The sequence below is a fragment of the Typopeltis vanoorti genome, chromosome 2 (assembly GCF_054136105.1).
Source record: "Typopeltis vanoorti isolate ZY-2024b chromosome 2, IOZ_Tvanoo_1.0, whole genome shotgun sequence".
Lineage (NCBI taxonomy): Eukaryota > Metazoa > Arthropoda > Arachnida > Uropygi > Thelyphonidae > Typopeltis > Typopeltis vanoorti.
In genome coordinates, this window is record NC_143550.1 from 15,206,578 (window position 1) to 15,221,095 (window position 14,518).

The 14,518-nt window shown below is 36.0% G+C and overlaps 1 protein-coding gene across 2 annotated transcripts in view; it reads left to right on the forward strand.

Annotated features, from left to right (window-relative positions):
- The first annotated feature begins 11,734 nt into the window (after positions 1-11,734).
- Positions 11,735-14,518, forward strand: part of LOC150108839 (ras-like GTP-binding protein RHO) — a 90,615-nt gene continuing 87,831 nt past the window's right edge. The window contains exon 1 of one of the 2 annotated variants that reach the window (XM_090403691.1): positions 11,735-11,884. The gene's annotated coding sequence lies outside the window, so the exon portion shown is untranslated. Of the gene's footprint in view, positions 11,885-11,924; positions 12,095-14,518 lie in introns of those variants that run through there. The other variant, XM_090403699.1, reaches the window with a different exon arrangement.

Genomic DNA, 14,518 nt, shown 5'->3' on the forward strand with positions numbered 1-14,518 from the left:
ATAGAAATGATATTCCACTCCTAACTAAATCTGATTAAATTCTTCAGCAGTATGGTTCAACGAAACTGAATAAAAATAAACAAAATATGGTATGAAAATCACTGATGACAAGAAACCGTTTCAGCAATAAATATATAAAACCGTAAATAAGATTATGATCTGCATTCTCAATGAAGAACATACAAATAAAATAAAGTATTTAGGCACAGTTTTAAGTGAAGGTGGAAAATAAAATATGGAAACAGATAACAGATTAAACAAAGATAATGTGGTGGCGTGCCAGATGAATAAATTTTCATGGAATAAGAGAGAAATTAGGCAAAACACCAAACCAGCAGTATACAAGGAAGCATTCAATCAGCCTTTAGTTATGAATGGGAGTGATTTTTGAGGATGCAAATTGCAGAGTCATATTGAAAAGAAAGATTTTGGAAAGGCGCTTGAAATCGTTAACATTCATGAATGCATGAGAAGAGCTATTCTAATAGTTACTTGAAGAGCATGGAAGAGGAAAAATTTAGGAAACAAGTTTTTTTTTTTTTGACAGGAAATTGTTCCTGTGGTGCAGATCCAAGTGGATTGATGCAGTTAGAAGTGTGTCAGAAGACCGAAAATAAAGCTCTAATGATAGGCTCATGACAAATAACAGATTAATTTCGATACTATAAACATAATGAAAAAAGATTTTTCTTCTTTATAAACTCATACATGTAGTCAGCCACCGTAGCTCAGCCAGTCTCAACGATGCCGTTTAGTTGGAAAATGAGTGCGAATCCTGTTTAGGACATGAGAAACCTTTATCACGGCTTTTCATCCGAAGGCTTAACTAGTATTACACCGCGACGCTAGCATTTTGTTCCCCTGAAAATTCGAGTTTTTTTATCCCGCAAAGTAGGAGGAAGCAGGCAAACCGGTCTGAAGAATAAGATATTAGATGAATCTGGATTAATTACGTGATTTCGTTGGATTAGGTTTCGGAAGCCTTCATGGTGCCATGCGTGTCTGCTCATAATCATAAAAGAGAACAGAATTATGTAGTATACTTGCAGAGCATCCTTCACACCAATCAAGGATTCGTATCGCAATTAAATGCAGCTATGATGGTATTAAATATTACCAAATGCAAATAAGTTTTCTAGAACATTTTTTAAGCTTTTAAAGTTTTTACTGCATATAAATCATAAATCTATTGAAAGCTCCAATTAATCTGAAAATTGTATAAAAAATGAATTTGTCATTTTGCATGAGTTTGAAACGGAAAAATACTATACTTCTTTTCGTAAACACGATAAAATCATTTTTTTATCCCTTATATACATTTGCCTTTTTCAAGAAAATAAAAATTATTTGATACATGTTTATGCTGATTTTTTTAGCATGTTTCGATCTTTATTTATATAATAACTCATAGGAAGATTATTACTTATGCTTCCAAGGTATCTTTAAAATCCTTTGTGTAGTTTGAATTTTTAATAACTGCACTTCAGGAACAATTAGCAAAAGGAGGGAACTGCAGAAATTTTCAAAAGGATGGTGGAAATTTTCAACATGTCCACCATCCTTTTGAATAACAAATATTTCACAATTTTGAAGTGCTGTGAACACGGTCTGCAGTTATGTTTCAGTTATAGCACTGATCATGTTTGTCATCCAACTGTGAAACTTATTTAAAGAGCAAGCTTTTGTTGGGTAAACTTCAGTTTTAACATATGCCACAAGAAAAAATTGTAATTGGGAGAAGCCTGCTGAGCGAGTTGGTGGGCAAGGCATTTTCCCCTGCTTCTGATAGATCTGTCGTGTACAAAAATTATTTAAAAATTCTCGAATATTTCATGATAAGTGGCAGTGTGTCATATCTTTTTTAAAGGCTGTGCTATGAACAAGGCTTAATCTCTTCAATTCAGAATAAGGTAATTCAGCATCATACTCAATTAAGTTTCACCATTCAGTTGTATTCCAAAAGGAAAAAAAAAAAGGGGGAGGCAGTTATATGCGATGTTACTTAAAGCATATCCGCAATAATACTTCTTGCTGATGTGATATGTTGCCTCATTACTAAATAGTAAATTGTGAACAATTGAGGTGTTATTTTTAAACTACATGATGGCAGAACGCTAAACTTGCATGGTAGTCGTCTTCAAACAATACTGACTTCTTCGCGTATTATGTGATTCATTGCAGACTGTAGTTTTAGTGATTCCTGATTCTGTCGTAAAAACTTTTTTTTTTTTGAGGGGGAGAACCGCAGAAAATTGGCGCTTGCTGCTTCTGCTCTTGGCCGCCCGAAGTTAGACTTCAGTTCAAGTCTAGTCACTGACTGGAGGAACTTTTTCTAAGCCTATCTTCGGTTGGTTCCAGAGTTAGTCGATCTCTCGCACATGCAAGCGGATTTTTTCTCTGTATATATTATATAATATAATATAATATTATATATATAAATCAGAAAACGCCTTTTCATTCCCGTATAGGGAGTAGGCGAGGACGTTTTAGTCCTATCTAACTTCTGGAGATTGAGTGGGCAGTTCAATCTCCACTCAGAGAGGGCTGGCCCAAGGATATCACTAATGAAGCAGCACGCAGTAAAGAGAGACGGCTCAACAAGTGCCGCCATCTCGTGGTCCCTAAATCTAACACATCATATTTAATGTGCGTTCTGCGATCGATTTTCTTGAGTTTATGGGACGAAAAACCCGAGTTTCGAGGAGAAAAAACCCGCTTGCCGTGCCACAGATCGACTAACCCGGGAACCGGTAGAAAAAATATTAGAAAAATTTCTTATAGTCGCTGACTAGATTCGAAATCAAGTCTTCCTTAGTGTGATCATGCGTTGTGGTGTGCAAACGCCACATCCACTGAGCTATACAGGCTCTTCAGGTGATCTGAAATGTGCTCGGCCTCGACCATAGATGGCAAAACTATCGGCAAGATTTTTTTTTCTAAGTTGGTACATCTATCTTAAGAATCCATGTGAAATTGCAAGTTATTCTATCAAGTAGTTTGTTTTATAAGCTGTCTAAAGCAAAAGTGTTGTCTCTATCCCTTGAAATGGATAAAATTGAATATCGTGTTTTTATAAAATTGTTTGTAAAGGAAGATAATTCATTCGAAGTTCATAAAAGTTGATGGGCGCTCTTCTCCTTCCTTTTCGACAATTAAGAAATGGACTCCCGAGATTAAACGTGATACCAGCCATGAAGATGATCCACGTGAAGGACGTCCAAAATTAAGAACACGGGAAAACATTGATCAAGTGCAAAATATAGTATTGGATGATCGGCGAGTCAAAGTGCGTGAAAGTGCTAAGACTACAGGCATTTCAAAATAACGTGTAGGATATGCTTTGTATGAAGAATTGCATATGAAAAAGCTTTGTACAAGATTGGTACCCTGCTTGCTCACAGCAGATCAAAAATGCACTCACATAAAAATCTCTGAACAGTGCTTGGAACGTTTTAACAAAAATAAAACTGATTTTGTGCATCGATTTATTGCTATCGATGAGACTTGGATTTACCATTACACACAGAATCCAAACAGAAGTGAAAACAGTGGACAGAAGCCGGTCGTTGAGCGTCAAAGTAGACAAAGTCTTCTCATCGTGTTTGAGGATGCTAAAGGCATTTTTTATTAATTATCTTGAAAAAGGTAAGACAATAACGGGGGAATATTATTCCGATCTTTTAGAAAAATCTTTTCTAAAAGATTTAGAAAAGTCTTTTAGAAAATTTTTTTCCAGAAGAGAGGAAAAAATTCTTTAGAAAGACCCTGTTTGTAGAAGAAAAAATCATCTTTCATCAGGACAATGCACCTGACCACAAAGGTATTTTGGCAATGATAAAATTAAGGGATCTGTACTATGAATTATTGGAACATTCACCGTATTCGTCAGATTTGGTTCCCTCTGACTTCTATCGCTTCCCAAAACTAAAACTCTTCCTCGCTGGTCAGCGTTTTTCTTCGATTGAAGAGGTGATTGCAGCTGCAGAGGGGTATTTTGCAGATCATACAGAGAACCACTACAGGGATGGGATAATGGCGCTGGAACATCGTTGGAATAAATGTATTAGCCTTAATGGTGATTATGTTGAAAAATAAAAATAATTTTTAAATTATAAATTCGTTTTTTCATTGTCAGGTCGAGAACCTTTCAGACCGACCTTGTACAGGGTGACCATAAAATAACTTTCCCTCTTTGGAGGAATCTGTAGCTAAAACCAATAAACGGAATTGAGACCAAATTTTATATTGAGACTTTTGAAGGCATGGTGGAGATGATTTCCGCGAAAAAAAAAAAAAAAAAACGATTTAGTACCAAAAGCAACGGATAGGGAAAATTTTGGCGCTGACGAAGCCGAAAACAAGCGGATAATTGCATTAAAGCCAGATAAAACGGAATAAGCTTGTGTAGCTTAGTGGATGTGGCGTTTGCATACCACAGCGGTTGACTGCATGAAGGAAGACTTCTTAGTTTCCAATCTAGTCCAGGGCTAGAAGAAATTTTTCTAAGCCTTTTTTCCACAGGTTCCCGAGTTTGTCGATCTCTGGCACGGGCAAGCGAGTTTTTTCTCCCGGAAACTCGGGTTTTTCGTCCCGTAAACTCACATTATTTCAGATATTAAATATAGTGTTAGGTTAGGGACCACGAGATGGCGGCACTTGTTGAGCCGTCTCTCTTCACTGTGTGCCACTTAATTAGTGATTGCCTTGGGCCAGTTATCTCTGATAGGGGTACCAGTTAAGATTGAACTGCCCACTCAGTTTCCAAATGTTAGATAGTGCTAAAAAGCCTTGCCTACTCCCTAGATATGGGAATAAAAAGGCGTTAGCAGATTTTTTTTTTATTTTTAAATGGAATAATAACATTTCGATGGGGTAAGCGGCGGTACGTCACTCATTCCAGCTGGATATGTGGTGTGTTACAATGATGGTAAAAATAATTAAACTGAAACTTGCGAGAGACACAGAAATTAATGCAGTGATTGAACTCGCAGGAAATAATGTTTTATTCATCAGAATCAGGGTCCTCCTGGACCACATACACGATTATCAATGTACTGACCTTTCTTGTGTACAACAAATTTCATCCGGTGTGCAGCATGCTCAACAGCTAAACATAAGGAGTCGGATTGGATTCCCAACTTGCATGTCTTGAAAGAGAACGTTTTATGTTCTCTTTTAAGACATGCAAGTTGGGAATGCCACCAACATAAACAATGGCTTTCAAATACCGCCACAGCCAAAAGTCGCATTGAGTGATGTCCTGTTATCGAGGCGGCCATGACGACGGAAAGAATTGACTGATAACCCTCTCATTATTGAAATGCTGGCATAAAAGGAACTGTACTGAACGTTCAATGTGTGGCCATGCTCCATCCAACTTAAAAATTATGGAGTCCAAACATTGTCTTTGCTGCAATGCAGGAATGAAAAAATTTTCCACCATTGTCGACAAATCTCTCCAGTAATGAAGCAGGTTATAGTACCTGTAGGGGTAATATTCTCAAAAAAGTATGGTCCTATTATGAAATCGGCTGTGATGCCACGTCACACAGTAACTTTTGAAGAATGCAGTGGTACTTGCTGGATCGCTTGGGGATATTCAGATGCCCAAATTCTGCAGTTGTGAGTGTTGACTGACCCATTCAGATAAAAATGAGCTTCATTACCCCACAATATTCTCCAAGGGAATATTGTGGGTGATGAGGCAAGAAAGGTTAGCGCGAAGGTCATGATCTCTTATCATAATCTGCGGTAGTTCGTGTTTGCATACGACTGAACTTATAGGGATAGAAGTGAAGCATTTTCCGTAAATTTTTCCAGACTGTACCATAAGCCATATCAAGTTTGCGAGCTATGGCACGAGCGCTGGACCAGTACTGGTCCCTGTGTCGTCGAACATCGCAGTAGCAATGTCTTGTACCTGTTACTGTCTCTTCTTGCACTGCTTTCCGTCCTCTGCCAGGTCTAACTCCTAGTGATCCAGTTTCTTCAAACTTCTTAATCATAGCTCTCAGTGCTACAACTGACAAAGGACCTGCGTAAATTCCCGAAGGGCCGCTACGGCATTGCACTGTTTAAGGTAAAACAACTTAACAAGTAAAGCATGCTGAGGAAAGGTAGGACGCATTGAGCACGATTCGTGAGGCATTCGAATAACTGCCTGAACGTTTCCAATCCCTTCTTAAGTGGAATTGGTGGCACTGCTGTCACGTACGCACAGTAAAATTTGCTTAATCCTTTTTACCTGCGTTTACTGCAAATATTCGACTGCTTTCGGCTCCACCAGCGCTAAAATGTCTCCTATCGGCGACTTTTGGTACTATTTTTTTTTTTTTTTTTTCACGGAATTCATCTCCCCATGCCTTCGAAAGTCTCAATGTAAAATATGGTCTCATTCCGTGTAATAGTTTTAGCTACAGATAACTCCAAAGAGGGAAAGTTAATTTGTGGCCACCCTGTATATTGCTTGGATATATATTGCTTGAATCCAAGCAATATATATATATTGCTTGGAAAAAAGTCGCCGGACATCATGGTGTGAGGAACTAACATTCATGGCTCCCACCTTAATGAGGTCTTCCTTTTGCTACCATGAATTCAGCAATCCTACAAGACATTATTTTACAAGAAATTGTAAAATAATGTAGACCATTATTTTGGAAATTGTAGACCATTTTTCTTGTAGGTATGTAATGAGGTCCTGGACTGTCATGGGGCGACATCCCTTGACCTTACCCAACGCTCTGCTTCATCCGACAGATGTTCATTAGTGTTGAGATCAGTGCTATGTGGAGGTCAGTCAAATGTGCCGACGTTTGAGTGGAGAACTGCGCGGTTACAGCAGCAGCCTTATGACATGGTGCATTATCTTGCTAAAAGTGACAATGGTCAGTTCCCCTAAGTTTCAAAGTAAGTTGATTCTTTATGTCTTAATTTACAGTACGTTATTTCTATCAGCATAGATGCTCACCTGGTCCTGATTGGACACTATTATTAATGATATATTTAATAAAACATTATTAAATAGGAAGAATAGACATATCAAAAAATCTAATGCCCTATATGAAAATAGTTTCAATTCAAGGCGTAACCTTCCTGACAATAAAGTTGTTTTTTTCAACCTTTCAGATCAGAGCTTAACATATATTTCTTTAGAAGTTAGCATCTTAAAGAAAGGATCCAAATACGGATCCAAAATCGTCAGTGTGGTAGAGATATGTTGACAACATATTTATAATATGGCATCATAGTGAGGCAGAACTATATGATTTCCTAATTTCTATAAACTCGTTTCACCAAAAAATCAAGTTTACCTTGGAATTTGAAAATGAAGGGAAATTACTTTTTTTCGACATATTAATTACAAAGTAAACGGACGACAGCATTAGTCATAATATATACTGCGACCCACCAACACAGACCATTACCTGCATTTCTCCTAATCACACTATATTTCACAAAAATTAAAGCATTAATTTTTGTGAAATATGAAATATTAAAACATATGCTGAAAAACAGGGCAACCTCTATCATAAGAGATGACAAAGTACTAACAGACGAATTAGATTTTATTCTCCAAACTTTAACAAAACAATGTATATCCGGAAAAAAAAATAACAAAACGAATAATTTTCTCCAACTCCTCTCTACAGCAAATCCAAGAAACTCATCACAGGATTTCTATTTCCATTCCTTTTGTCGGCACACTTTCATAAAAATTGCCATCCTGCTAAGGCCTCACGACATTAGAGTTGCCTCTAAACCAATAAAGACAGTACGCAATATGCTATGTTCAACTAAAGACAGGAATCCTTTCAATAAACGCCCTGTATTTTACAACATTCCTTGTTCTTTTGGCCTGAATTGCATTGGACAAATTTCTAGGTCTAGAAATAAGACAAAAGGAGCTCATCGAGACGTAAACAACAACAGAGAGGACAATTCTGGTTTAGTTTCTCATTTTACCAACACTAACCACAACATTGAATGGGATAAAAGCACTATGCCATAGACAGAAGAAGACTATATCTCCTGCAGCATAAAAGAAGCCACAGTAGTTATCCGTCACAAGGCATCCTTGAACAGACAAGGGATGATCCTTTGCGATATCTGGAAATCACTCATAAGATATCTCTCAACACGTCAGAGTTCAAATTAGCAGCCAATTATAGGACGCACCTGCTTAACAATGACTGACCTAGTGCTAGTATCCACGCTCCACGCATTTGTGTAACGGTTCCTATGAATTTGATATTTTTCATCTTTCAGTTATTGTATTAATCTTAGCTCGTTTGTTTTTTTAAGCTAGTTTGTCATGTGTATAGTTATCTGGCACAGAAGAAGCTACAAGTTAACTTGGCGAAACTAGTAGGATAATAGCTTGTGTTAAAATCTTCGATCTATTAACCCTAATTTTTCTGTCATCTTATTTAGTATATAGTGGTCGAAAAACATTTGTTAATGGCCTATTGTCTTTAAAGTTCTTCAGTGCAATCCTACTTAAAATCGTTATGACCCAACTTTTTAGCTAGCTACTCTAACTTCTTTTTTAATATTGGACTACTGACTCACACTTCTCTTCCAGTTATAATGAAGAATCACTGATTTAGGGAGTCCTTAACATTAGGATCCTTGCCTTCATCTTCCATTTTCCAGTTGTCCCCAGTTTTCCATGGCCTGTTCATTCTTCTTGCAGATTATATTGCTGTTGTATGAAGCACACAGTCATAGATTTTGGTACTCCCATTTATCTCCGTCAAGCAACGATGACTGTTATTGAGCGAATGACCTCTGATTTAGTCTAGTAAGGAAATTTTATTGGCTAGTGACAAATCTTTAAGTGGCATCTTGGTAAGGGCACAACATTTTATAAAATTAATGACAAAATTATCCCATGCTATCCCAAGATATAGCATAAGAAATCTTTATACTTTTCTTGTTAGGCGTTGGCTCAGCATAAAATCCACATTAACTACAGACTGTATCTGTGAACTCCAAATTGCTTTCCAAGCAGTTGGCTTAAAGATAAAGCTAAACCAGCTCCTAGCAGATGATACACTGTATGACCTGAGTCAGTGAAAGCAATTCACATGTATCACATAAAACACGTGTGGAGGAAAGCTTACGAATCATTTACAAGCGGTAATTTGGCACAATATGACATTTTCCCTCTTTGTGCCATAATCCTGACATCGCGAACCATTTATAAGCGATTACCTCAGATGGATATTCTTGGATGTAGCAGTCTCCTGTCCCAAATAAGAAAAAAGAAGGCTGGCAATTTTCTCGATTTGGGTTTGTTCTGACATTTTCCCTCTTTGTGCCATAATCCTGACATCGCGAACCATTTATAAGCGATTACCTCAGATGGATATTCTTGGATGTAGCAGTCTCCTGTCCCAAATAAGAAAAAAGAAGGCTGGCAATTTTCTCGATTTGGTTTGTTCTTTAAGATTTGTTCCAAATAAATAGCTACCCAATTAACTGGATTCTGCTGTATGTATAATCAATCATTATTTATTCACTGTTGTATGAAGATCTTTCCAAGATGATTCCAAGACTACCTATCAATGGCTTTCCACTTTGTCACTCCTGAAAAATCTCATGATTTTTGAAGCCATAAGATTTTGGTTGGTATTGTGCTTGTTTTTCTTCACTGTCCAATCCAGTTCTCTTTTGTACATTGTTGATTTTATCTTCGAGCCATATGCCTGATCTATTGCTCCTTCAAATATGTCACTTTTTCCATATCATCAGAATCGTTAGTTCTATTTCTTATTCTAGTATTCGTTTTATGATATCAAGCAACATCTTTCATTCTTACATTGTGAAGATCTTTGTTTTTGAGTTGCCTTTGCATTTAATACCCATGTTTTGCATCCATATGTCAGTGAATGGGAATGCACTTGTTGAAGATGCACTGGTTTTCTTGCTTAGACATAGTCAGTGGCGCACCCAGGGAGGGGAACCAAGGGGCCATGGTTCCCCAAAAGAAAAAGGAAAAACACAACAGAAAACTTTCTAAAAATCTTTTCCTAATTAAAATTCATTTTTTTTATTTATGTTGCATCGTGTCTTCTATTTCTATACTACTTATGAATTAGCGATCATTGCAGATGCTCAGTCATTGGTTGTATGCGATGCGCAGTGTGTATTCTCAAATCATCTACTCAACTCCCCCCCCCCCCACACCCAAGATTAAATCCTGAATGCGCCACTGAACATAGTGATGTATGGCTTTTGGCTGTCATTTTCCAAATGTTTTCCAGTCAAGTCTGCCTATTACGATTATCTTAACTATACGCAACCATTAATTTATTTAATTTCGTCATGAATGATTTTTATATTTCTGGTTTCACATAGCTATTGAACCTAAGTTGCATCTTTAGCTTTATCTTTAAGCCAACTGTTTGGAAAGCAATTTGTAGTTCACAGATACAGTCTGTAGTTAATTGTGGATTTGAAATAAATATATAACTGCCATCTTCAAAGCTGTTTATAATGAGAGCTTTTTTTTCAAACCGAGAAGTGTGAATATTTCTACTAAACATGCCATGAATGATTTTGGAGATACGGCAAATGAATTGTTGCTGTTGATTTTGTGTATTTGATGGTCTTTATACATGGCTCCTCGACTTGTTGATTTGGTAGTACCTTAAATATTGCAAAAGTTTTTACTGAATTCTTTCTCAGATAAAAGGGGGACTTTTTCTCTCAGGCTTTTGTGATATTCATATTAGGAGAGTTATTGAAATATACCTATTTACTTATTAATTAAGCATTATTTAATATAAATTACATTTTAATAATATTAAAAATCCTCTAATACCTTATTCAATTCCCCAATTGAATGTTAATAAACACTGATGTTAGTAAACCTTACTCTTTTGGTCCATATCGCCATGCAATGATAGAAAAGTCACGTACCTAATCCTAACTAGTATTTATTGGATGTATCTACCGGCATGCGTGTGTGTTTTTTCTGCAGTTGAATTTGCATAGTTAACTGCTTAAATGAACTAGAGTTTTGTTCCACTTGTGACCCCTACTCATGATATTCATTTGCGAATTTTCATTTGTATTGTAATATTAGAAGTTTCTTTTATTATTATGCAGACTATTTCAAGAAGCCTCTGATTTCCGGGAGTCGGTACCACTTCCTTTTTTTTTTTTCTTCTTCAGGATGCACTATTGTCCTGAGCGTTTGTTGGCCTTACCCCAGGCACAAATTTGGGTTTGTCACAGGTTTCAGTGTATGTTTAAGCAGCTGTAGTTAGTATTTCGTATTATGTTATTATTATTATTTGACACCTCCAGGGAGTCCAAAGACTCATCGAGGGAGAGTGTGCCAACAGCTTTGAACGACTGAACCCTTCCAACTACTAACCGCGCTCAAACTTACTTAACTGAGCCATTAGTAGCATAGGCTCTACCAATCGACTAACCTTTGCCTCGAAGAAGACTGCGAAGGTTATGAGATAATATATCTTATCTACATATATACAAATATATATGGAATTGTTGACAAAGGAAATTTACTGAAGAAAAGAAATTTACAAAGAAAATTATCTTTGTTTATCCTCTTCACCTATATTTAATTTTGTGTGATGTTCCTCAGCAATACCTTCTAGTTTGAAATTCGGTGTTTTTAGTGAGCTGTTTTAAAAAAGTGTTTAGCATAAAGTTTGTGAAAACTTGTAATGCATAAACTGTAAAGATTCTTTGAATTTTGTGTAGACAATGACAGTTGCTCTTTTAATTTGCTCTAGCTATTATTACGCTGATGGTGCGATGACGTCATGAATACACTGAGTGTTAATATTCGTTGAGGTGTGGTTCTGAGTTTAGCGGTTGTCAGTTTATGCAGTTTTTTGGTGTTTTCCCGGTATGTGATTTCAAAATATCTTCTTTGGTTTATAGAAATAGTAACACTCTTTGAAATCTAATAATGGAGTTTACATCATATGACGACATGGTATTGTACCTTAGGCAGACTACTTTCTGTTTAGAAAGGAGGAAGTCGTGTAAAGTGTTGTTTCTAAGCCTAAAAGTTTAACTATTAGTACCTTATCAACTAAAGGGAGAAGTCCATAAGGTGATATATTTGTCCTGTAACAAGTCGATATTTGCTCAGTGTTTGAAGCTGTTTTGAAACTTTTATATTAATGGTCTGACTGCGATATTCTTATCATGGCAGTTATTTTTATGATATTTGGAATATTTCATCACTAATGTCATTTGTATCCGATTATGTTTGTATAGCGATTTTAGTATTTAAACTCGATACAGTTGAAGTTTATTGCCGCGGGGGGAAGTCCCTTACATTTAACTACAATAGAATAGATTAAAGAAGAAAAAACATTAGCAATATACCACATTATTTAGTATGTTTTAAGCAATTAACTAAAAACATCCCATCGGCGAATATGCTTTTTTATTTATTTCAAGTAATATGCTTAAATATCATATATCACTACCACTGATATACGTGCTTTTTTTGCTCATTAAATTAACTAAGAGCAGTGAAAAACTATGTTTTTCATAGTTTAGTTTCATATAACTCTTCCAATAAAATTAACGAATTTCACTGTTATTAAATTTAATCTTTCACGCTATATATATATGCTTTATAACTTTTTAAAATGATACTGATTTTCATTGGTACCATTTTAAAAATTAAAAGCAAGCACTGGCAGTTTTGGAAGTCTCTTTATTTATACCAATAAGTTTATACCAAAAAAAAAAAAAAATCATTTTAAAGATGGATAAAGTGGTTTACTGTTGAAAACAAATTTCAAACAATAGAAACTATTACAGAAAATAGAAACTATTTTTTCAAAACTGTCCTACATTTTAGACACATCCTCTTCAAAAATCATGCTGCAGATGAATATTGTGTTTAATCTGTGCTTACTTATCTTCTCCCTCCCAGCCCTGTTATCACTTAAGGGAGTCTTGTATCTAAGACAGATGTGAAATAATTTCTTCTTAGTTTGGACATATGTACATGAAATTCTATCTTTCTTCTGCAGTTGACATCTTATAAATTTAAGCTTATAAAAAACATTCTCATATAAACGGACCAAGAAAGCATTTATACCAAAATGCTGAGTGTTCATTTGCTTGTGAAAAGTGACTTATGTTAAGCATCGGTTATACTAGGCTCTGTTCTTTTGCTACAACTTTTATCATATGCCAGCCTGGTTGGCTGGGTGGTTAGTGTATTCGCTCTCCAGACAAAAGGCCGTGCATTTGAGTCCTGCTGTGGGCATGGATGTTTGTGAAAATACTAGTGGTGGTGGTCGACTAGATGGTGTTGGTGTAGATCAGCGTTTCCCAAACTGTAGTCTGCGGACCCCCAGGGGTCCACGAGTAATTCAAAGGGGGGTCCGCAGTATAGTTTAAACTTTATTAAACTTTATCTTATCATGTTGCTCACACCTGGCCTAATTGATATGTTCATATTCTTTTGAATATCTCCATTTATAACAGTACTGCATTGTCATAAATGACACATTTAGTGTTGTAAAATTGTAATTTATTACTTCATCTTTATGATATGTAAAATATAAAAAAAAATTCCATTTTGGATTTTATGAGGGCTGCGGTGAGTTAACATTCGCTACAAGATTTTGTTATTTCATTACTAGTTTGAAGTCATCCATTTTCTTGAAGTTTTGTTGCTTGTTTGATTTGCTCAATTGCAAAATATTAGCTTTATATAAATGCTGGTGTGCATTCCAAAATATAATTTTCAAGCAGATAATTATTTTATTTTTTATAAATGTCTGAAATACATCAGATTTCCTTGCATTTGCTTCTGCTCTTCCTTCTATACGTTGACGTTTTTTTCCACCAGCTCCAAATCATATATTTTGCTGACAACCTTTGCTCATTTGACAAACCATGTAATGCTCGAATGATTTAATATTTACGATTTTCTATACTTGGTAAGCAGAGATCTCCTTGCCAGTCTTTAGTGGAGGGTGGGACAGCTTAGCAAACTTACTGCTACTAAAACACAGGCCTATTCTCTTTATAATAAAAAGAATTTGATTCACTTCCATTTACTGTTGATAAAACTTGATATCTTCTTCCATTCAGGATGCTACATGTCACCTGGTCATTTCCTAACACTATATAAATCGGAAATTTTTCCACATTTAGACCACTGTCTTTACTGGGGGGGGGTGAACAAAATCATTTCTAAAAATTCTTGGTACTGTCCAGAAAGGGATGTACTAGTTGATTGATGATCTTCTCTCACCATTTCATGCAGATCACTTTTTTGCAGATGTTCCATTCCTGCCTTATTTATTTTCTGCTTAGAATTTTGAAGGCTGCTGAGCTGACTATCATTCACTCACTTTCATTTAGGCTTATGAAATCACAGTTTCTTATTAACATTCATTCACTGTTTGGCTTCAAACCTGCTTGAACTAACTTATCCCCTCTTTCTCTGGAATAGACCTAATGCCTCTAGTCATTAAAGAAAAAAGCATAAGTAGGTTCTTTTTCT